At 42.6% G+C, this 25,125-nt stretch overlaps 1 protein-coding gene and 2 long non-coding RNA genes across 3 annotated transcripts in view; all 3 read left to right on the top strand.

Moving 5' to 3' along the window:
* The window catches only part of LOC148108112 (ral GTPase-activating protein subunit alpha-2-like), a 126,043-nt gene that overhangs the window by 75,651 nt on the left and 25,267 nt on the right, over window positions 1-25,125 (top strand). The gene's annotated exons all lie outside the window — the stretch shown is intronic.
* Window positions 1-25,125, top strand: part of LOC123800949 (uncharacterized) — a 30,537-nt gene that overhangs the window by 3,784 nt on the left and 1,628 nt on the right. The window contains exons 2-4 of the long non-coding RNA XR_015721031.1: window positions 1,637-1,715; window positions 14,437-14,485; window positions 24,304-24,502. This is a non-coding gene — a long non-coding RNA (uncharacterized LOC123800949). The remainder of the gene's footprint in view (window positions 1-1,636; window positions 1,716-14,436; window positions 14,486-24,303; window positions 24,503-25,125) is intronic.
* Window positions 17,260-19,189, top strand: LOC148108113 (uncharacterized). The gene is made up of 2 exons (XR_015721032.1): window positions 17,260-18,137; window positions 18,921-19,189. It is a non-coding gene; the product is annotated as an uncharacterized LOC148108113 (long non-coding RNA).

Genomic DNA, 25,125 nt, shown 5'->3' with positions numbered 1-25,125 from the left:
TACACTTATAGCACGTCTCATTTCAAACTAGCTGCTTTTTAAGAGCTCAGTATCTATATGTGGCTAGTGGCTGCACACTGGACAGAGCAAAGTTAGAATTTGGGAGGGGCAGCAGGAAGACAGTTCAGGCAAGGGGAGATGGGAGCTGGTAGTGGAAATACACGTGGCAACAATGTAGAAAGGTGAGGAACACCAGGCTGCTCCTCCTCCAGTCCAGTGAGGGAGTCACAAGGTGATGTTGGTCATGAGATGCGGTGCGAGAATTCTTGCCCCGAGGGTGTTCACAGTGTCAGATGCGTGACTAGAGTGCTATGTAGGCCAGGGGTAGGGACAGGAGAATGAGTTGGACTGGGGGATCTTGGTGGGGGGAGAGGAGTGGTGGCCGGACGGGCAGAAGCTGAGGCAGTTTGGGGGCCAGATCAGAAAAGGTCTCGTTTGTCTGAGTTGGAAGCTTGTATCTTACCTTGCAGGTGAGAGGGCCCGCTTGAAGAACTCTTAGTAGGTCAAATGATAAGATTTGAGAGCTGCCTGCCTGTTAGCAAGGCCAGGAAATTGGATTGGGGGGTGACGGGACAGGTGACACTGCTGGCAGCAAGGGAAGAGACGAATGACAAAGGTCTGAACTAAGATGCTGCATGAATGGAGGGGGGGTGCGATTTCAAAGGACCAATGCAGCAGGAGCTAGTGGTTGCCTAAGTGAAATAATGAAAGAGGTTTGTAGAAGCCAGGCAAGGAGTGATCAGTCTGAAGCAGAAGAGATCTGGGATAAGAGGCCATAGTCCAGGCAAATCAAGTGACATTGGGCTTGGGCCAAATATTTGGAGACACAGAAGAGAGAACAGTTTTTCACAAATACTCTCTATATATTGACAGAGTAAAATGGAACATTTTGGTATATTTCCTTTAAAGCATCTGTTGCATTAGGTAGGGACAAGTTCACTTACAATTTTAAATGTTGCCATTTAAACTTATTTTATTATTAGCATGTTCCTCTCATTTTTTTCCCCTCTCATTTTTATTAACTACAAACATTTGTCGAAATTGTGTACCGTAAGTTAGCTTACCCTTTCCTGGATTGTTAAATTGTTTCCTTCCTTTCTCTCTTTCTTTTGTACTTTTTTCTCTGATATGAATATATCAGAGAAAATATGAATATATGAATACCACTCAAAACATCTTGGGAAGCAGCTTTTTCTATATTTTGTGTTATTTCCTTAGGACAGAGTCCAATGAAGTCAAATGGCTGGGTTTGAACGTGTTCCTGACTTGATTCACTGTGCTCTTTCCTAAGTGTTGCTCCCAATGAGCCTGCCAGCAGCAAGGATTGAGACGACCGTTTCCACTGTAGTCCGAGTGGCAATAAACAGATTCGTGTAATTTGATAATTGGCGGTAGGCATTTTGGAGAACGGGAGTGTCAGGGAGAGGGCCAGAGGAGTTAGGAGGAGATCCTGGCTAATGATAGGGGAAGGTGAATTTGGTGTTAGGGGTGTTGAGTTTCAGAAAAGGGCAAGATCCAAGTGGACATGTCTAGGAGGTTGTTGGACATGGGGTGTGGAACTTAATAAAAGGATAGAAAGCTGTGGTATGGTTGTTTATTGTCATCATGGTTCCATCAAATCTTCCCTCTGATGCAGGTCGTGTTCCTACCCTCAACCTGTAGATGAGAAACTGAGGCCCAGTGAGCGTAACTACTTGGCTGTGAGCACCCAGTCGGTAAGTGGCAGAGCTGGGATTCCTGATTATAAAGCCCATGTTATGCCTCTGCTAGTTATCTGACTCAAAAGTATATTTATATATCAGAAAATATATTTACCCACCACAGTGAATGTTAATATGTGACCAAAAGCCCTAGAGTTTTTGCATGTCTCCCAAAAATGTTGCTTTGACTTGTGCTGCTCTCTTCCTGGTCTGTCTTACTAGATTCTTCTAGGGAGACTTGAGGCTATATTCGATTTCAGCATGGCAGAAGATAAAAAGACTCCTTTTGTGTTTTGCTGTTCATTGGCCTCTCTGTGCCCTTGGCGGGCCTAGCAGGTGGTAAAATATTTGCATGGACGTTAGTGCCAAAGGACCTTGTACAACCAGAGCAGAGCCTGAGGTGTCATTTCAGGCTCCTCAGCCAGTCTTATTTTGTCTCTCTCATTCAGCCTTGTTTGAAGCAAAGTCATTTTGCCATAAGGCTCCCTTTGCTAATTTTTCATCAATTACTGACGTTTTATATCTGTAGCTTCTAAGATGTAAGATGGACTTTGGACACAGATATGTGTATCACACATACACCAATCCCTGCCTCGAGGGCTCGGGGATGTCTGGAGTTTTGAAGAGAGAAGGGTGAACCTAGGATAAAAGTCCAGTCGAGCTCAGATGGTTTGTTTGGGACAACTGAAAATGGTTGACTTGCTCCTTTTATTCTGGGAAAACAGCTAATTGATCGGCCCAGAATATTTTGACGTAAACTTTTGTAATTTGTATTTTTATTTTGTTTGTAAGTGCTTTACTTGCAGTTGGGCATAAATACTTTTACTGGCTGTTTAGAGTACTGATCTTTCCATAGATAAAACTGTAGAGAATTGTTTATTTAAAAAATTGACTATCAAAATAGCAAATTGATTCAATTTAAGTTTTTAAATTATGCTTTAAAGGAGGAATATGTTATTGTACTGTAAAATTAGTAATCTGTAAATGTGGTAGACAACTATGCTGTCTTTGGATTTTAAAAAAGTTTCAGTTCCACAGACATTTTTTTCAAGAGTGTATGAGTGAGTGCGTGTGTGTCTGTCTGTCTGTTTGCTCAGGAGGGCTGTGTGTTCAGAGATGAATAAGGCAGAAGCCCAGGACCTCTGGTTTAATAGGAGAGGTAGACACAGAAGCAACTACATTTCCCATGAAGGTGTTAGTGCCTCGGTGGAGCGGGTGAAACCGTAGAGGTGGCCACACGCACAGTGCAGAGGAGGCACAGCAGAGAGGCCTCTTGGAGAGCCGCCAGTGCTTCTTCCTGAGGGAGATGAGGTCCGAGGTGGGTTTGGAATGACGAATACGGGGTTTTCCCAGTGGACAAGTTGGGGATGAAGGGACTGCAGAGAGAGGAACTTATGTGAAGGTCATGGTGTGGCCACCACGGAGTTACGTGTACAATGGCTTTTATCCTGTGGTGTGTGTAGATGTTGGGAACCGGGAAGATGTAGGTAGAGAATAGGAGCCAAATCTGACGTGTCCCCTTGGTGAGTGGCCCGAGAGTGTCAGACTCCCTGATTTTGAAACATGGGTCCCGGGAAAGTGAGAGCTTCCTTCCTTTTGGATTGCAAACCCTGAGGGTGTAGCACGGGCTGCCAGCGTTCATCTTTCCCCAGAGTAGAGGGAACCCACCACAAATTGAATTCATAATCAGAGGGAAGTGGGGCAGAGAGATGGAGGGTGAGACGAGCGCACTGGACTGTGTGAGCTGAGAGGTTCCCCATGTCTGTGCCATCTCCACCCCTGAGCGTCTCGGTCGCAGGTGCCAGTAACTCCCTGTTTTTGCTTTAGTTTGCTTGAGTCCTATTTCTAGGTCATGGGATGGAAAGAATACAGATTAATATGCCTGAAAGAGAGGGGGAAATCCCAGATCAAGGATGGGTGGGTGGGTGCATATGTGTGGATATGCTTCTCATATTTTTTAAGAGCTGAGCAAATTTCCGTGTAGATATACGTAGAAGAAGGAACTAATAAAAGAGCAAAATTGAAGAAACAGTGCAGAGAAAGGGAATACAAATGGAGAAAGGTGGGGTCTTCAGTGGGATCAAGAGTGTGGGACAGGAGATCAGGCTTGACAAGAGGGACACTGCTTCCGCTAAGGCCACTTGGAGGAATTAAGAATGGGGTCCTAGATGTGGAGGGAGTTCTCACACCATGGCTTGTGTTTTCTCTGCGAAGGTAAGAGGTAGAGTCAACCAACTGCTGAGCCAGTTTTCTTGCTGGTGAGGTGATAGGAACTGAGGATGTCTTGTTCCCTCTCCTGTGCCATGCATCCCCTCATAAATGCATTTAACTTATGCATTCAGTACTGGGCCAGAAGCCGGGGAATGTATATATATAAAACGAGGACAGTTCAGGTAGTGCACATATTGTCTGGCCTTCCACTCAGTGACCATGTGTCCCAGAGTGCAGCAGGCGGGCCCAGGGAAGTGCTGTGTTCTCAGTGGTCTTCTTTCTTTCGTGTCTCTCAACTGTGTGACCGTCTGTCCTACTGGGTGTGGCTCTAGTGGTTAGGGGTAATTTTGATCTTCTCCATTTTTGCCTTGAATGCAGTTTAACCTCACGTAAGATGTGCTTTTGCAAAATGTTTTCTAATATTCTCATTGGATCAATATGCTGCCTTAAGCTACCAGTTCAGAAAGGACTTACCTTTTAGATTCTTAGGCTTTGTTTCTGACTTAGTTCTGAATGCCCATTTCAAGTTTTTAACTGTGATTTTTACAAAAGAGATTTTCATAACCATTTTTATGTCTTTTATATTTTTTTAGAAACTGAAACCACATCTGAGAGATATTTTAAAAGTAGTTGTAATTTTTAACAGTAAATACGTAATTTCGCTATTGCAACCATTGTTTAGCTTAAAAGATAAGGAGCCCTTTGATGTTGTCTTGTGTTTGATTTTAAGTGATGGCACATATTCACTGAACTTCAACCATGGTTTGAAGGACACATAGGTACTAGTGACATTGCCTGTGCCCAAGCGTGGGAGCCATGAGAATGTGCCACTCAGGTCTCTGCTGTGGGGATTGTGACTGACTAATAGCTCCGGCTGCTGCCCTCTGGATTCACCAGCAAAGCTTAGCCAAAGCTAGGCTTCTCTCAGGTTACTTGCAGTTACTGAGCAAGCAGGAGTACTAATGTGGTCCACTCATGCAAGAGCCACATGCCTCTGAAGGGTGACTTTGGCTTGAGGACTCCGCATGGGTGTGGTCAAGACCTTCTCAGGACTGAGTTGGAGTCTGAGACTCTTCCTCCCCAACCTTCTCCTTCTATCCCCCTCCCCTTCGCCGGGGGTCAGACCTGCACTGTGGTTGAATCCTCTCCCGGCCTTCTCAGGTCTCTCCCCTTTCCCTTCACAGACAGTTCCCCCAATCATTCTCCTACATGTGTAATCCTGTCTTGGTGTCTACTTCTCCGGGAGCCCAAAGTGACACACCGTCCGTTTCCCAGAAGGTGTTGCCCATCCTACCATCTAAAACCCTTCCAGGAGACAGCACGAGCACACTCCATCTTCCACATAAACTCGATCTATCCCTCCGCCCTGAAATGATATTTCCTCAGAATTCCCACAGCATTTGGAACTTTGCATTTGGCGTTGATGGCCTTTGGCTTTGTGTCTGCAGGATATCACCTACTAGTTGATAAATACACTGAGAACATGAAGAGCTTCTTGTTCATCTTGATTCCTTTTGGTAACATACTTCCTTATTTGTAATCGTAGTAATTAGCATTTAATCAGCACTCTCCAGGTGCCAAACACTGCCAGAAATACTTTTACATGAATTAACTCATGTAATCCTCCCAAATGGGATCGGTAATATTATTATCCTCATTTTACAGATGAGACACAGAGAGGATAAGAATCTTGTTCAATGTTATGCAGCTGGTAAGTGACAGAGTCAGGACTTGAACCCAGGCAGCTGGCTCCAGAGTTCCCTTGTTCATTTAGCAGTTATTTTTTATCCAGACAGAATAGGTGCCAGGGGCTATACACAGTGTTGGGGATGCCAGAACTTGCAATCCAAGTCTAGAATAAATAACTATTAAAAAAGCAAACAAACCCAAAATGTGATTTCCAAATAGACGGGTGTAAGTCTGTGGGGGAGTAGCAGCCACCTGATGTTTTGAAAAATTTCTAAAAGCTTTCCTGCACCAAAGATTGTTTTCACAAGCCAGATGTTCCCGTCATTAAAGTAGTGATTTGAGACCGGGAATTAAGGCCTCTTGAAGGAGCCCCCTAACCTTTTCCCTTGTGTACGTGCACTCATTATCAGACCCACCCTCTGATCCCAAGGGGAACAGCTGTGAGAAAGGACTATTTGTGTGGACAAAATGGAGAAGAGGTTGGAAAAAGAGGTCCGGGGAGAGGGGCAGACGGACCAGAGGGCTGTGGGTAAGGATAGCCTTGGGTGAGGCTTCTTTTATGGAAACAAAATTGCAGAGACACTATTGTAAAATTTTAAATATACAGAAACCAAAAGTGAATCACTGTCCCCCCAAAAGGACTGGTTATAAGTAGTAAAAATTCTTTCAATGAGATCTTTTTTAGTATTTTTAAGACAGCATGGAAGAGAGGGGAACAGATGACCTATGTTGCTTCGTTACAACTTTTTAAAGGGATTAACGTGTTTTATTTATGTCTGGTCATATTTCTGGAACAAACAGTGTAGACCTCTATTTTCCATGGACTTCATATCTGGTAAGATAAGGATGTGTTTGGGTTAGTTCGGCTGATGTAGTAGAACTTCTGCTGAACTTCGGGGTAGAAGTAAAATATCACCTCGTGTGTGTGTGTGTGTGTGTGTGTGTGTGTGTGTGTGTGTGTGTGTCAGATTGCAGCTATTTGTTTTGGAAAGAATGGTTCCATTCCTCTGTTCCTGCTCCTTAAATAAATATGTACAGAAACAGACATCATTTTAACCGAAGTAAGTAAATAATGAACTGGAAAAAAATTTGAAATTTATAGGAGAGGATGTAGTTATAACCTCAGTACATAGAGAGCTCCTACATATTAATAAGAGAAATTAGAACAGATGTTTAAAGTATACATATATATGTCACAAATGAAGAAATGACAAGAACCAATGTTTTAAATGTCACTCAGTTATCTAGGATATATAAACTTACAAATAAAAAAGTATTTACCGATGATTTTAGCAAAGTTGCTGTTGTGTATGTTTCTTCCCTTAATGATTCCTCCCGGTTATCCGTATTTGCTTTCCAATACACCTTTGATAGGATTCTGATTTGGTATGATCTCTCTGGAAAGTAATTTGTTGGTATGTGCCAATGGTCTTAAAAAATGTACATATCATTTGACTTAATTTCCTTTTGTAGGAAATGATGATAGGTTTACTTAAAGGCGATTAAGAAATGCATTGCAGCATTGTTTTCACGTTTAAAATTTTGTTTATTGAGGTAAATTTCACATACTATAAAATTAATAATTTTCAAGTGAACAATTCAGTGGCATTTAGAACATTTGCAGTGCTGTGTAATCACCACACCTCTGTTTAGTTCCAGAGCAGTTTTATCACTCCAACAGAAAACCCTGTACCCATTAAGCAGTCTCTCATTCCCTCCTCCCTCCAGCCCCTGGCAAGCAGCTCTGTGTGTTTTTAACCAGCTGAGGTTTTTTTTTTTTCCCCCTAAAAATCATTCTGCTCCACCAGGGTGATAGTACAATAGACCCTTGAACAACAGGTTTGAAATGCATGGGTCTACTTCTATGTGGATTTTTTTTTTTATAATAACAGTACAGGACTGTAAATGTATTTTATCTTCCTTATGATTTTCTTAATAACCTTTTCTTTTCTCTAGCTTACTTTATTGTAAGAATACAGCATATCATGTGCATATTACATACATACAAAATATGTGTTAATTGTTTATGTTATTGGTGAGGCTTCTGGTCAACAGTAGGCTGTTATGAGTTAAGTTTTGGGGGAGTCAAAAGTTGCATGGAGGGAGTAGACAGCCCCAATCCTTGCATTGTTCAAGGGTCAGCTGTATATGTTGAGCATATTTATATGAGTGAGGACTCTTGGTTACAAGTGGCAGAAACTCAAACTAACTTAAAAGGGGGAGATTTAATGATACACACAACTACTGTAGGGGAACATTTGGCTTTAAGTACATATGACTGTTGATAGGGATGTAAGTGGAGTCCAGGACACTCACCCATTCTCACCTCCACTCTCTTTTTTGACCTCCCTCTTGGTGAAAAATACTCCTTCCACTCTTGGTTCTATGTCCATTTGTTTCCTTTCTATGGTTTTCCTTCGTTCTCAGGCTGACTCTTCCAGGTGCAGGAGAGATGGTCCCTGAAAGCTAGTGACCCTTGAGAAGAGTGTGGCTCCTCTAGGGCCCCAGGTCCTGAGACCATGCTGATTGGCTTTACTTGGGTCATGGGCCCATTCCCGTGGGAGATGGGGTACTCTGCTTGGCCGGCCTGGATATCATTTGCCCCGTTCCTAGAAACGGAATCTCATTCTGGCTCATATATTCCTGAGAAAGTAGTTCTGGAAAGGCATTCTGATACATTCCCACACAAAATAGTACTGCTCATATCTCTGCTCATGCCCATGTGTATATCACAAGGGCATTGACTTTTGTGTTGATAATCCTTGGGCATTGAGAAAACTTTACATGACATTTTATAAGTTCTACTTAAGACTGTGGGAGTTATATTTGAGGATTTATCTAATTTGAGGGGAGTAAGGGTTTTCCTTGTAATAAATGGATTTGCCACTCTTTGAATTCTATCTGTGTTAGTATACATTTTTTTAAGTCATTCCACAGGTAGATACTGAGGGTTTGCTGTGTGCCAGATAAACCTCCAGTTTAATGAGCTTTTCATTCATTCGGGCAGATGGACAATAAATAACAAGTAAATGTATAATTTCAGGTAATGATTATAGAAAAATGAAGCTTGATGGGGTATGTGTACGCTGGTCTAGGCAGCAGGGTCAGGGAAGGCCTCTCTGAAAAGGGGTTAGAGTCAAGATCGGGTTAAGCAGGGAATAGCTTGGTGATTATTTATGGGAGTAGTGTTCCAAACAGAGGGAACAGTAAGTGCAAAGGCTCTGAGTCATAAATAGGCTTGAGAATCTAATGGAAGTCAGTAGAGTTGGAGGAGTTGTGGGTGGGAGAGGAAAGGGTAGGACCAGGTGGGGCTTGTAGGTCTCATTGAGGATTTGGGATTTTCCTCTAACTAAGGTGAGATGGGGAGCCCCAGGGGGAGGACGAGCAAGGGAGTGACCTGAGTTGAACTTCAGGACCTTTCTTTGTAAAGCGTTTCTTTTCTTTTGGCTTACTTTATAAAAAGTGTGATCCTTTGCCCCAATTCTTAGCAGTGACTGGAGACAGAAAAGGGAAGAGGTAAGAGAAAGAAGTGGTGCTGGAGAAGCAAAATGAGTAGCTGTGGAAGCCGTGGCAGAAGCAGGTTTTGCAGAAGGTGGGCACATGTGGCCCGTGTCTGTCCTTATTGTGGCAGCAAGCAGTGATGAGAAGACAGGCTGGGAACACTGCAGGCCATGGGACAGGAAAGCTAGACTGCTGTGGGGCCATGTAGCGGGACCCACACAGCAGCCCAAGCTTGTAACAGTATGGAGGTGGACTTGCTGTGTTTCCCCAAATTTCAGGAAGAGGCAAGAAGCAGATATATTAGAGAGTACCCCTGGGATGGCTGGGTGGCTCAGTTGGTTAAGCGTCTGACTCTTGATTTCGGCTCAGGTCATGATCTCAGGATTCTGAGATTGAGCCCCGCATGGGCTCTGTGCTGGGCTCCTGCATAAGATTCTCTCTCTCAGTCTCCCTCTGCTCCTGCTCTCCACCGCCCCCCTCCCCGGTGTGCACACAGTTTCTCTTTGTCTTAAAAAAAAAAGTACCCCTGATTTTGACAAAATGTGGAGATAGATCTGCCAGTTGCCAGAAAAGAATGAGCACAGGAAAATGTTGATTGGTCAGGGTCATATTAATTTATCTATATCATGATTGCAAAGAGGAGCCAGTGGTTGGCTCAGTTTCAGGAACCGACCAAATTAGGGCCCCATTTGTACTTTATATTGTGTTTCTTAATGGAAAGACCTGAGGGAGACTTGATCTCTGGCTCAGTGTAACTTGAAGAGATGTGATTTTTATCTCTTATATACCTGTGTAAAATATTCCTTGAAAAATCAAGCCAATAATGTCACTCTGCACAGTCTGTTCTGTATTTAGGCGACAGGATAGTGTAGCCTGGGGAGCTAGACTGGGTTTGGATCCTGGCGCTGTTCTCCCAGCTATTGCTCCTTGGTCAAGTGACTTCACCTCTCTCTGACTCAGCTTTCTCCTGTCAGCCTCAAACAGGTTAACATGTATCCTGGGATTTCAGGACAGAGTATGGCACATAATATGTGCTCAGTAAATATTAGCTGCCGTCATCACCTTCTTATTTGTTTTATGTAGTCTATTTTGGAAATCCTTACATGTTAGCACACTTATTTCTACCTCAGTCTTATTTATAAAAAAATCTTTCTTTTACTTGAGTAGAGTTGACACACAGTATCACGTTAGTTTCCGATGTACAACGTAGTGATTGGCTCATCACAAGCGTAGCTGCCATCTGTCACCGTACAGCACTATTACAGTAGCACTGACTGTATTCAATATGCTGTGCCTTTCGTCCCCGTGACTCGTTCATTCCATAACTGGAAGCCTGTACTACACTCCCCATCACCCATTTCACCCATCCCTCTACCCCCTTCCTTCTTACAACCATCAGTTCGTTCTCTGTATTTATAGGTTTGATTCTGCTTTTTGTTTGCTTGCTTATTCACTTGTTTTGTTTTTTTTAGATTACACATGTGAGTGAAATCATAACAGCACTTGTCTTTCTCTGACTTATTTCGCTTAGCATAATACCGTCTAGGTACTTCCATGCTGTTATAAATATCAAGATCTCGTACTTTTTTATGGTATGGAGTAATATACCCTCGTACGTATGTACCACTTCTTCTTCTGTTGATGGACACTTGGGCTGCTTCCATATCTGAGCTATTTTAGTAATGCTGCCGTGGGCATAGGGACGCATATATGCTTTCACAATGTTGAGTCTGGTTCATAAACTGCCACAACAGTTGTGGGAACTCTGGAGGGGAGCCAGGTTCGGGAGGTAGGAGGATGAGTGCAGCTTTGGCAGTCTGAGTTTTGGTGCCCGTGGGACACCCCAGATGTGGGTTCTGGCTGGGCAGTAAAAATGTAGGAATGGGAGCGTGGGAGAAGAGAGGTGCAATCATGCTGTTGCCAAGGGATGTGTTCTTCATAGAGAGAGTGACAGTTAAGGATTTGGGGTAACTGCTTCTTTTATTGGGCAGATAAAGGAGCAGTGTGTGGAGCTGGGAAGGGGCTTCGATGCCAGGAAAGCAGTTTGTCACAGAAAGCCAGAGAAGAGTGAATTTCAAGGAATGAAATGTCGGCAACGTTTAAGAATGCAAAAGTTGTGGGGCAGCTGGATTAGGAAGTGGTAGTGCATCAAGGAGCTTGTCACTGAGCACTGAAAGAAAAATCTAGGTGAGTGGGGGGATCCTAAGCCAGCAGAGAGATGGAGTGAGTGGGGGTGAGACTGGAGGCTACACACAAGAATACCCTTTTAGAAAGTGTGATGGTGAAGACAGGGGACTGTAACTCAAGGCGTAGCGTGGTCAGGGGAGGGCTTTACAGGCTGCATTTACTGTTTGCAGGCTGACTAAACGGAGATAACTGATGGTGCACGATGGTGGGGGATGTGGGCTGATGTAGGGTCAGGTATACAGAAGAGGATGCAGAGAGGAATGTATGGGTGTCCTGACCGCTTCTGCAGAACCTAAGGCAGACATCAGGCATGGAGGGGAAAGAACGTGGTGCGAGGCGCTGTGGTGGTCTCGGACACAGACCAGATGGCTCAGAGTCTGACAGAATGCTCCAGCTTCTAGACGGTCATCAATCAAATACGGGCCCGTGCCCAAGGATGCCAACAAGGGGTTTTGTTTTTTGTTTTTCAATGAATTGCTCATTTTTTTCTCCTGTGAGTTATAAATTGACCTAAATCTTGAGCTTAATTTTTTTCCGAATTGGTAGAAAATTCAAATACGAAACAATCTGACTTTTATCTTGTTTCCTAGTTTTGCTCCACTTAACTTTTTTCACAGGTGTGTGGAGGAAAAAAGTGTGATATTATGGGTAATCAAAATAGCAAAGAAAGGTATTAGAATCCCTTTTTTAAGAAAAAGCCTTAAACCATGGGGCGCCTGGGTGGCACAGCAGTTGGGCGTCTGCCTTGGGCTCAGGGCGTGATCCCGGCGTTATGGGATCAAGCCCCACATCAGGCTCTTCTGCTGGAAGCCTGCTTCTTCCTCTCCCACTCCCCCTGCTTGTGTTCCCTCTCTCGCTGGCTGTCTATATCTCTGTCGAATAAATAAATAAAATCTTAAAAAAAAAAAAAGAAAAAGAAAAAGCCTTAAACCAAAAAACCCCATTTGAAAGCTCCTCTGTCCCTCCCTCTTTCCCCTTTTGCTCTTTCTGTCCTTTTAGAAAAAAATGTAGTTGTTGAAGAGTGTATCAGTGAGTTTGTGCTGCATAACAGATTGCATTACAAACCATCCCAAAGCTAAGTGCCGTAACAAAACAACCAGTCATTTTGCTTACAATTTTCTGGGTTTCTTGGGCAGTTCTGGTTTAGGCTTGCACATGCCTCTCACATCGGCTGGTGGTAGATGGCCTCATTTACGTGTCTTTTGGTTGGCACACTGTTGACCAGGGCACTCCATGCTTGCAGGCTATCTTGAGCTCCTTTCGATGTTGGCCATAGGGTTCCAAGCTTAGCTGGTGCATAAGGTTTTTCAAACTCGTGCTTGCTTCACGTTTGTTAATGTCACATTGACCAGAACAAGCTCCGTGCCTCTCTGATGCAAATAGAGAAATAGACATCTCTTGCTAGGAGAGGAAAACTCTGCATTCTTGCAGTCTATTACAAAGAATCATCATGAAGAACCAATAAAAATAGGATTGAGATTTTAAAGTTTCTTGCTTTTAATACAATTTGTGTTTTGATTGGAATACCAGGAAGAAAATATACCAAAACAACAGAAAAAAGGAAAATGTTTGCTGTGAATCATGAAATCATCTTATGATAACGTCAGCCTTCCGTTATTTAGGCCAAAACCCGAGTTTATTGGCTCTACCTTCAAATACATCCAGAGTCATTGGCCTCTTCTCACTGCCTGTGCTGGTATTGCTGGTGCTCCCATTATCCTCACGCAGATTAGTGCAGTTATTCTCAGAAATGGTCTTCCCCTTTCCACACTTGTGACCTACTCCCCCCCCCCCCCCAATCCCTGCCAGAGTCTCTTCAGAAGAGCAGCTGGAGTGATGCTTTAAAAATATGACTCTGCACCCTCAAATAGCTTCCCAGTTGTGGAACTCATTACAGTGGCCTTAGGCCCCACCTACCTGCCAGCCTTTACCCTACCCGCTTTCTAACCTCACCTGCAGCAATTCTCCCCCTTCGCTGTAGACTCAAGGGCCTTCTCGCTGTTTCCTGACCATGCCAGACTTGCTCAGCCATAAGGAGTTTGCACTGTCCAATCCCTCTGCCCGGAACAAATTTCTCCCAAATGTCCATATGGCTTATTTCTTTACCCCCAAATGTCCATGTGTTTCTCTTCCTTACCTCTTTCAGATCTTTGCTCGGATGTCATCTTATCAGCAAGGTGTACTTCCCTGGTCAGAATTGAATACTGCCTGTTTGGGCATTCCCCATTAGCCTTTCCTCTTGGTTTTCTCATTTACTGAATGCCTCCTACTGCCAGAATATAAGCTTCCTCAGGGCATGGTTTTTGTGTTTTGTATCACTCCTGTATCCTCAGGGCCTGGAAGAATCTCTGACACAGAGACATTCTTTCGTATTTGTTCAATGAACGAATGCCATCTTACCTTACTTCCTAGAGCTGTGGGCATTCCGTTAGATAGGGGTCCACAACTTAGAACTGGCTGCTTGTTTTGACAAATAAGTTGTTGGACACAGCCATACCAGTGCATTTATGTGTTACCCATGGCTGCTTTTGCACCATCGTGGCAGCGTTAAATGATTACAAGAGGGGCCTAAAACATACACTCCCTGGCCCTTTGCAGAAAAGGTTACCACTTCCCAAGTTAGATGCTGAATGGCAAGCTCTTAGTGCAGGGCCCCCGGCAGAGAGACTGGACAATAAATGTAACTGGCTGCTGTAGGTTTTGTATTTTCTCTTATTGTCACTATCGAAAGAACAGTGCACGTGACCTGAAGACATGCGTGGCTTTTCATAGTTATGACTGCTCTGTGCCTCTTCACATCAAAAAAGCTAGAACTCTTTCTTTGCATCTGCTGTGCATTCCTTCATAATTTGAGCTCATAAGTAATTGAGAAATAAATAAATTGCATTCCACGGGTTGACAGTGATTTGGCAAACGTGGAGTCTGTGGTTAAACAGCTAGCGAAGAGTGGCTCTGCTAGGTGTGGACTCAGGTGCTGTGGCTTGGGTGTTTATCTACATTCCCGACAGGGGTTCCACGTTACCTCCTGGTAGTTTTTGAATAAATGAGTGTGTGTTCAAGCTTCAGTGTTTTCAAGATAACATAATTTTTAATATCTTAAAATGTACACATTGTCATGATAACTAATTTTTTTTTTTATACATTCTAGGGAATAAGAAGTCAGAAAGGGAGGAGCTGGACTCCATCCTCTTTTTGAGGTAAGTTTTTGTTAAATTCATTTAGCTTTTGAGATTCTTGTTGAAAATGTGGTACTTTAGCTCTTTAATTTTACTTGAGGACATAAAAAATGATGGACATGTATTTCCTTCCTTCCACTTTTAAAAACAATGCTGCAAAGAATATTCTTGTGATTTTTAATTTTTTTGCAAACATGTGGGAGAATTTTTCCTGTATGGTTACCTAGATGTGAAGTTCTTAGATGGAAATGTATCCACATTAAACTACTGATATGACCAAATTGAAGGTCATATAAATTTATATGGAAACTTTTATGGAAGTTGTGTGTAAATTTCCCTAAGCAACACTGGCGATGATTTTTTGTGTGTGTATATATGCCAACTGACATGTTGAAAACCCACTGTTTTTAATATGTTGTTCCTGACTACTAGTGAGATTGCAATCTTTGTATGTGTCTGTGTGTCCGTGTGTGATCACATATTCTTTTCAAAGTTGGAACAGTGTGTTTGGGTGTGGTTCTTGGTCTATTAAGCTTACAGTCTCTCTTGTCCACATGTATTAGACAAGCGGCCAGATTACTGATACCTTGAGAGCTACACTAGAACTAAATTGTAGGTTCTGCAAGTTAATTGTTGGTTATCTAGAAATTATTCATGGTTTGAAGAGACATGTGCTTAGGCTGGTGTGCGATCAACTTTATGACGATAAAAGGAAGGCCTAATGTATATTTGTTGCAGAGCTGGCTGGAGGGAGTGGCCAGGGGAGAAAGCTCTCCAGGGGCTTTTTGGGTTTGTGGAATAAAACAGATCTGAAGACCTCCTGCCCAGTACTTGGCTCCTGGCTGGCCCTCAGTGACTGTGGTTCCCCTTTCTCTCCTTAAAGGGCTGTACTCCTTCCCCAGAGTAAGAGACATTGATTCACTGTTTATGTTACGGTGGTTATTGTGTTTCCTGTGGTAACCCTGCTGTGAATGAAATTTGTACAGAGGAGCTGTCTTTAACAGGAGCTTTAATTAAGCCTGTCACTTAAATATGTATCCATCATTTGTTTGAACTGTCCCATTAATTTAAATTGTCTGGTTTATGTAGCAGTTGAACATTTACTAAAGAATCTATAACATATATGCAAGTTATGAGGCATAGTTCTAAAGCCCCTTCTCTTGACATCGTCCCCCCTCCCTCATTTTAAGAAGTAGAAGCTACTTCTCCTTGATCGTGTTCTTTTTCTCCTCTGAAGGCAGCCACTCCTCTGCATTATGCCGTTACCCTTCTTTTTTAAAAATGGTTTTTTACCACAAGTACTCGTATCCCTAAACAATGCATTGTGCAGTTTTGTTTGGTTTTGAGTATAATAAAAATGGTCTCACGTGGTGCATAATCATCTGTGGCTTGCTGTTCACATTCAACGGTATTTCTGAGATTTATCCCTGTTTGTGAGTTTAGCTCAAGTTCATTCATTCATTCCCACTGCTGGATTAAGCGAATATGTATGATTTATTTAATTCCAGCGTATTGTCTGCAGATTTTTTGTTTGTGTGTTTTCTTGATGGACAGTCATTGTCTGTGAATAATGACAAGCTTGCCAGTGAGTCTTTTCTTGTCTTACACTGCTGGCCCGGCCCTCCAGTACGTGGGTAAATAGACACAACAAAGACGGTCATCCTGCTTCTGATTTAAAGTGTTCTGTGTTTTTTTATATAATAATATTTTTTTATTATATTACGTTAGTCACCATACAGTACATCCCTGGTTTTTGATGTAAAGTTCGATGATTCATTAGTTGCGCATAACACCCAGTGCACCATGCAATACGTGCCCTCCTTACTACCCATCACCAGCCTACCCCATTCCCCTACCCCCCTTCCCTCTGAAGCCCTCAGTTTGTTTCTCAGAGTCCATAGTCTCTCGTGCTTCATTCCCCCTTCTGTTTACCCCCCTTCTTTATCCCTTTCTTCTCCTACCGATCTTCCTAGTTCTTATGTTCCATAGATGAGAAAAACCATATGATAATTGTCTTTCTCTGCTTGACTTATTTCACTTAGCATTATCTCCTCCAGTGCCGTCCATGTTGCAGCAAATGTTGAGAAATTGTTCTTTCTGATAGCTGAGTAATATTCCATTGTATATATGGACCACGTCTTCTTAATCCAGTCATCTGTTGAAGGGCATCTCGGCTCCTTCCACGATTTGGCTATTGTGGACAGTGCTGCTATGAACATTGGGGTGCATATGGCCCTTCTCTTCACTATGTCTGTATCTTTGGGGTAGATACCCAGTAGTGCAATGGCTGGATTATAGGGTAGCTCAATTTTTAACTTTTTAAGGGACCTCCACACTGTTTTCCAAAGTGGCTGTACCAACTTGCATTCCCACCAACAATGTAGGAGGGATCCCCTTTCTCCACATCCTCTCCAGCATTTCTTGCTTCCTGCCTTGTCAGTTTTTGCCATTCTAACTGGCGTAAGGTGGTATCTCAGTGCGGTTTTGATTTGAATTTCCCTGATTGCTAAAGATTTTGAACATTGTGTCATGTGTCTATTAGCCATTTGTATGTCCTCATTGGAAAAGTGTCTATTCATATCATCTGCCCATTTTTTGATTTGATTATTTGTTTTCCGTGTATTGAGTTTGAGCAGTTCTTTGTAGATCTTGGATACCAGTCTTTGATCTGGAGTGTCATTTGCAAATACCTTCTCCCATTCCGTGGGCTGCCTCTGAGTTGTTTTGACTGTTTCCTTGGCTGTGCAGAAGCTTTTTGTCTTGATGAAGTCCCACAAGTTCATTTGTTCTTTTGTTTCTCTTGCCCTTGGAGATGTGTTAATTCATGGAATACACTTAGAATGTACTCCATGAACTTAATGGACTTAACGACATGAAAATAAATGTAAACTGCAAATACGGAGAAACGAACTCGGGACAATTTCGTCTAGCCATTTATATCCTTTCGTTTAGGTCGTATCTCAGACATTTTGCTTCAGCCATTTTCCATGAGGCGACTTTGATCAAACAAAATGTTCTCATTCTGTGCCCACTTGGAAGCTTACAATCAGAATATTCCAAAACACGAACAGTTTTTTCAAAAGTTACTATCTGAGGTCACTTATTAAGACTTTCTATTCTTTGACAAATTGTTAAATGGAACAAAATTTTAAAATTCTATTTCATCTGCTTTAATTTTAATTCACTGATTTTTAATTTCAGAATCAACTTTTTATGCCAATGGCTTGAAGTTTTTAACCCCTAGGATAACCTACTGGCTTTCGGTTCTGCTGTTTTCAGTTTTGTTTACGTGACATTCTTTTTACCACGTCCAATTTCCTGATGCTCTCTATGAATATTAAAATATTTTTTTGCTCCAGTTGTTTTGATACACTTGACATACAGAACTGTGTATGTTTAAGGTACCCGGCGTAATGATGTTCCTTTCGTATACTGTGAAACAATCACCAGAATAAATTTAGTCTGACGCCATCATCTCTAGAGATGCAAAAATGAAGTTAAAAGAAAAGAAAGAGAGTTTTTTCTTTGTGATGAGAACTCTCAGAACTTGCTCTTTTCACACCTCTCAAATACACCATAGAGCAGTAATGAACTGGTTTCCCAGCGATCATGTCATCCCGAGGGCCCTGTATGCTGGAGACACTCATCAGTCCTAACCCTAGTGTGGCTGATGGTGAGTAGCATTAGCAGACCTTACAGGTTGAAATGACTCTTGAAGTTACATTGAGGAATTCCTCGGTTTGCCATTATCATGAATAGAAATCTCTATTTCATCGATGGGTTCAAAGTAGGACTTACTCCCTGCTCATATTCACAGGAAAGTCTTACGGACATTAGAATTGGAAGAATCAGAGCCTATTTTATATGAAATGATGACAGGAGAAATTTACTGAAGTGGTGGAAACAGGAATGGAAGGGAGGGGACAGATGTTGGCAATAGCAAGAAGTAGAGACACGTGGTGTATCTGGAGTGTTTTCGTGGCTGTTAATGAGATTTAAATCCACCATCCTGAACTACTGTTTATTGTCCTCATGATGATTGTTTCATGAGTGGACATTCATCTGCTCACCCAGGCTCTTTTTGGCCAGCTCTGTATTTTCATGCAGCATTCATGGAAGGACAGTAGTGGCCTCCTGGGAGTATTAATGGCAGCCATTTGAGTCCTGTGAGTTTTCAAGAAACTTGGCAGTTAGGGCCACTGATTTATTAATGCATATCACTTGACTGCCCAATGACAGGTACTTGATCTTAGGCTGACCAAAGCAGAATTTGAAAGAGAGGGAGAGGGGGCGTCATGGACATTTGTACCATATTTCGAAGCCCTTCATGCACAGTGGCCTGGAGTACAGTGTGAGCAGGTTCCAACGGAGCAGCAGATGTATTTCAATAGCGGCCATTTTTAAAAAGTCCTTTTAACTTTGGTGAAAGAGCTCTCCTTTTTTCCCCACTCTGCAGCAGAGATATATCCAGAAGAAATCACTCCTCTCCTGCCAGCCATATGAGGGGAAAAGATCACTGAGGACCAAACATGCTTTTTTCTTCAGATACTGTTGAAATATATGGTTATTCACGTAAGAGCAGAATCATGGATAATTCAGTAATGGTCTTACTCTTGATGGGAAAGAGAAGACGTTGCTTCTTTTCTTCCTGCTTATCCATATTTTGTATCTTTGCTTTTTCCTTGAGGTGATTCTTTGTGATACTTTGCTAGAAATAGAATATGTGTCAGTTCACATCAGCAAAGACCTGGCATACATACCATTTTGTGTGAGTGTGTATGTAAAGGAAAAAAATTCAGTTCTCCATTGCTTTCATATTATTACCACATTCACAGAGAGCACTTTGCTTCTAGCACTTACGGTGGGTAAATGTTTGGGTTTTCCCCTCACCAGACAACTCTGCAACACCAGCTGGATGTCCTGTAGTTTAACTCAGCTTTGACGCTGTCTGCCTTGAGATGGCGTCAGATCCCACGGGTTAAGGGCTCAGTCCCATGAGGCTGTTCCATCACATTCAGGTGCTAGTCACAAGTAGGAGGGCCCCAGGTTACCCACAGCTTCTGAACAACTTGACTACAAATCAGAGGTTCCCACAACTCCTCCTCAGCTTTGACTGATTTGCTAGAGTGGCTCAGGGAACTCTGGGAAACATTTGTTTTCATTGACCATCTTATTAAAGGATATGATAAAGGATACAGATGAATAGCCAGATGCAGAGACACAAGGGGTACAGTCTGGGAGGGTCCCAAGCACAGGAATGTCTGTCCCTGTGGAGCTGTCACCCTCCCTGTACGTGGATATGTTCACTCACCTGGAAGCTCCCTGAAACCCCTGCTACTGGGATTTTTATGGAGGCTTCCTCACATAGACATGGTCCACTTCCAGCCCCTCTCCCCTGTCTGGAGGAATGGAGGGGTCGGGATGGGGGTGCTGAAAATTCTAAGTTCTAATCGTGGCGTGGTCTTCCTGGTGACCAGCCCTCTCACTCAGGAGCCATCTGGGAGCCCACGAGACCTCTACAAGCTGTGTTATTAAAACAAAAGAGCTCCTCGTGTGCTTATCACTTAGGAAATTACAAGGGTTTTAGGGGCCCTATGCCAGGAAGTGGGGCAGAGACCCATATATATTTTGTATTCCCTCATAGTATATTCATCTATTCTTGCCTCTTTTCTTCTTCCTGACCCCTAATCCTGTGCTAGCAAGGCGGGACCGGGGAGGAGGCAGGCCTAGAAGCTGAATGGGCAGATCAGGAATAGGCAGGGCAGGCCGGAAGATGGGGCGGAAGCATATCTCTTTGTGCCAACAGCCCAGACCAACTTGGTGTCACATGTTCCTTTCTCTGATGTTTACCAACTGAATATGGAGTTATGATCATTAGTTCATGATTTCAGTAGGTGATCCCTTCCCCTAGTCTACATTTCTGGTATGGTTCAAAAACAAACTACTGAATTCTTTTCTCTCAGCCAACACTTCTCCTGTCTCTGAGTTCTTCCTGGGAACTCTGTCCAGTCTCTGTGTCCTCCACAAGCAAGTTTCTTGATGTTATAATCTTTGCTCAGCCCACTTCCTCTCCTGAGACTCAGTTCTACCTGCCCCTTCCCTGTCACTGCTGAGAAGGGGAGTCAAGTCTAGTGGTCAAGTCCAGAGGAAGGACACTTTAGTATTTCAGGTGATCTGACAATGACTGCCCCTGCTTCATGATCTCTCTCTTCCCCTAATGTTTTCTTCCTTCTTTCCTCCTCCCTTTCTTCTTGCCAGTTTTCTTTAGGGGTCTGTTTCTCTCTGCTGTCTCTCAAGATTCAGTCCTTGCCTCCCTTTCTGACTACTCTTTCCTGTTGGGTAATCTTGTCTGCTCTCCTCTCCCATTTCCTTTATCCAGCACCAGAAACACAAGGACTCCAAAATCCCGAGAGCAGACTGGAGTATTCTCTTGTCCTCTAGAAGCTGTGTATTTTGGCCCTACTGGCCCATTGCACCTGCATTTCAGACTCCACCTGTTCAGAAGTGGTAGAGTATTCCATCTGTCCCCGGAAATTGGCAGGGAGTATCGAGAAGTTGAATGTGTTGGGGCACTTGGGTCTCATTCTAGATGTGTCACTAATGAACTGTGCAACCTCAGATATGACATAATCCCCAGAATCCCACTGGAGGAAGGATGCCGGTGATAGAGGGTGAGGATTTTTATGTAGACTGTGAACCCCCTGAATAGTGTGCAGACTTGTATGTGCATGTCCATCCCACACTTCTTCCCTCCCTTCTCTCTACTGAGTCCTCAGAGCAGAGTTTCTCTCTTGGCTCAGCCCAGAGAACTGCTGCCAGGTTGCTGACATGGAGCCCCTCTGTCCCAGGGGCAGCCAAAGCCCCTCATCCTTTGACCTTAGATGTTGCACAGTTGTTTCCACTTTCTAAGTGGGCTACAGCATGAAGGAGGTCGGGAAGCTCTGCTTTAGAGTACTCTGTGTGCTAACCAGTATGAGGAACCTGTGACAGGGCCACCTGGGTGGCTCAGTCGTTAAGCATCTGTCTTCAGCTCAGGACGTGATCCCAGAGTCCTGGGATCAAGTCCCATATCAGCCTCCTCCAGTGGGAGCCTGCCTCTTTCTCTCCCACTCCCCTGCTTGTGTTCCCTCTCTCTCTGCCTGTCTCTCTGTCAAATAAATAAATAAGTAATCTAAAAAAAAAAAAGAAAAGAAAAGAAACGAAAAAAAGAACCTGGGACAGGTGTAGCTGGACTGGCAGGCCTGGCTTATTTTAGCCTGTGGATTCCTTTTAATAAAGACAGTGCACTTTTCAAGTTTCTGTAGCTTTGCCTTCTGATGATAATGATTTTTCATGTACCCATGTAACATTGTGTGAAATTCTTGTGAGGGATTATTTCCTTAATTCCTGTTTACTATAAATGGCCCTTTTTGAGTTAAAAAAAATAGAGATTACATCTGACTAAATATTTTAAGGGCAGAAAGAATGTTAAATCATTATAGAGAGGTGGAAAAAAATACAGGCATGATGAGTAGAGCAAGTTTAAAAACATGATATCTTTGGGTGATTTTTTTTTAATTCTCAGTAAAAATGTCTTTAACATAGTTAACTACTTTGTTTTAAGGTATTCATTCTTGTCATCATTTGAGTTTTAAGATATGATTTCAGGCGCGCCTGGGTGGCACAGCGGTTAAGCGTCTGCCTTCGGCTCAGGGCGTGATCCCGGTGTTATGGGATCGAGCCCCACATCAGGCTCCTCCGCTATGAGCCTGCTTCTTCCTCTCCCGCTCCCCCTGCTTGTGTTCCCTCTCTCGCTGGCTGTCTCTATGTCTGTCGAATAAATAAATAAAATCTTTAAAAAAAAAAAGATATGATTTCATTACATGATTGTCAAGATTATTTGTCACCATAATTTGTCACGCTTGTTTTTTTATTTAGGATAGGAATTTTAATAAGATAACAGCATTTCAGTTTAGTAGACATTAAGTTGAAATGTAAATGTACGTATGTTCTTTCCCACATATTATCCAAAGGCTGCAAGCTTGGAGTGGAAGAATAAGGAGAATCAAGATACTGGTTTTAAATTTCTTTTTACATTGTTTCGAAAGTATTATCTTCCTCATTTATTTCCATCATTTACTAAGTTAAACAAACATCCACAAACCTGTACTTGGGAAGTACTGATTGGGCCATGTGTAGAGGATGTCCACAGGGACAAAACAAAGTGACCTTTGTTTATTTTTAAGTAAGATAGTCATTTTATTCTTATATTTAACGGTCACTTTATTATAAGAAGTTTAAGGGTTCCTAATAAACGATTTTACCTGTTTGTACAAACTACCTATTTGTAGCTGAGCTCATAGTAGTAAAGGGGAACTGTGGCTCCTGCACTCAGAAAGAGTTCAACACGTGTCATGATTTTTTTTGGCGTAATTATATTTCAAATCTTTGAATGTTAAAATAAAGTTTCCTTAAGTCTTCTCTTCCAGGTGGTGGGGTATGGTGACCCCAGACCTTGCTCAGTGGCGAGGCAGGCCAGCCTGGGCCACGCAGCTGCCCATAGTAGGCCTTTCTTTTATCTTGGATCTTTCATCCAGCAGGTGCTACTTACAGCTTCTTACGGAGGGGCCGATGTTTGGGCAGCTGGGCAACCTAGGGAGAGTAAGCCCCGGAAAGGAAGGAAACAAGGAAATTTCTAATTTCACTGCTAAAGTTTTTCTTCTATGAGAAATGAAGGCTCACAGGACACAAGTATCCCTTAGATTGATGCCGGGGTGGGGAGGCAAATTTTCCTCTCCCAGTTAAAGCAGGCAAAAATTAGTTAAAATGAATAATCAGGAACAATGTTGGAGGGGAGAAGGTCACAAAAGACATTAATCCATCTGGGGAATGTGGACTACTAATTCAGTTGTCTGTGGGTGTTTATATACATACACACACACGTGCACGCTTGGATCAGGGGAAAACAGCAGAAGCTTGATGCATTTTGGAAGACGTAGAAGTACTAACCTTTCCAGGTACTGAGATATGTATTTGTTAGCTGTCTATATGTGGGTATTTTTTTCAGAACTTGTTTCTGATTTTATAAAATAGTCTGTATTCACTGTGGAACATATAGCATACTTTAATATGCTGAAATTAAAAGTGATTCGTTGAGAACTTGTCTTCCTCATGCAGGTACCTCCAGTTGTATAAAAGTTAGTAAGAGAGTTGGACAAATCCAATACCGTGTAATTTTTTTGTATGGATTATGAAATAGAAAGAATGATAAAGGGACTTATTAATTCTTTGGAAGTGGTGGTGTTCGATATCTCAAAGGTGAATTCTTTCAGACATAAAGTAGTTTATACTGATTCTATTCTTTGGATTCATCTAAAGGGAAAAGGATATAAAACTAAAGTCCTGTGGATTTGATTAGTGTAATATTGGATGTTAAAATACCTAAAATGATTTAAAAAATAATAAAATACCTAAAATGATGAAAAATGTCTATACATGCTTTTAGATTTATTTCAGTCATAAAATGAGATTAAATTAGTTATAAGGTATGTGAAAATATTTTTACTATTATAATATGTCATGTCTCAAATTTGTTACAAAGAGTTATTAGCTTGGTACTTCCATAGCTCTATGCCATTGCTGTAACAAGCAAACAGTAACAGTAGCCACCGTCCCATCTTGGTCAGGTTGCAAGGCAGAATCAGAAACAAGTCTACCAAAAGATGTCATCTTTTATAATTTCTGGTTCTTTAATTTTAGTTGCTATTCATACAACCAAATACATATGTGCTCAGTAAGAAACTGAACCATTCGTGGGGGTTACACTCACGAACCTAGTCATGTGTTCTTTTTTCTTCCAGACATCCCCCATTTGAGACCAAAGCCAGTGTACATTACTACAACGCGAGACGATGAAAACATTTACAGTACAAAAATTCCATACATGGCAGCTCGCGTTGTTTTTATTAAATAGATTGTAACTTTCTTTTTCAAAAAAAGTATCTAACTACAACACAAAACACTAAAAATGGAGTTGATGTACTGCCCAAAATCATGCAGGTATGCCATTCATCTTATCTTTTACGTAGGTAAAAATATGCTAACACGTACCAAAGTAATTGATTATTAGGGTTTTTGGTTCTTAAAGAATGTTGGTTATGGGGATTGGTTTTATTGGTGGGCTCTCTCTGTATTGCTGAGGTGTCAGAGGGAGCTCTGAGGTAGCACTTGCAGTGCTCTGTTGACATTGCCATGACAAGGCGATCTTGGGGGCCAGGGAGACATTTTGAGGAGGTGGCTGTGGTGTGCAGCCTCCTGGCCCCCTCTTATTTTCCCTCCTTTGATCAAGTACCGGTGACCTCAGAGCATAAGATCAGGTTGCCTTCACCAATCCCCAGCACCAGGAAGGCCCTCGGGAATCATGGAGGTGGGCCATGGGAAGGACCGCGAGACTGCCAAGTGCCCTCTTGGGATCTCAGGGGAAGGAGTGGAAAAGCATCTCAGGATTTCAGGATGCCATGATGGAATCCCTGCAAGAAAAGGCTGTCTCCCTCCAAGGCCTTCAGTGAAGACCTCTTTCTGTGTGGGGCCCGTGGTGTATCTTCCCTCTCTTGCGGTCCTTGGTCACAGACAAATGGGGCTTTCCCAGCAGACTGAGTTGCTTAGGGACTTTGCACTGGGTA

The sequence above is a fragment of the Ursus americanus genome, chromosome 22, assembly GCF_024610735.1.
Source record: "Ursus americanus isolate L20-20 chromosome 22, mUrsAme1.1.p, whole genome shotgun sequence".
NCBI classification, from domain to species: Eukaryota; Metazoa; Chordata; class Mammalia; order Carnivora; family Ursidae; genus Ursus; species Ursus americanus.
The sequence above is the reverse complement of the archived record's forward strand: the minus strand, read 5'-3'. Positions and strand labels throughout refer to the sequence as shown.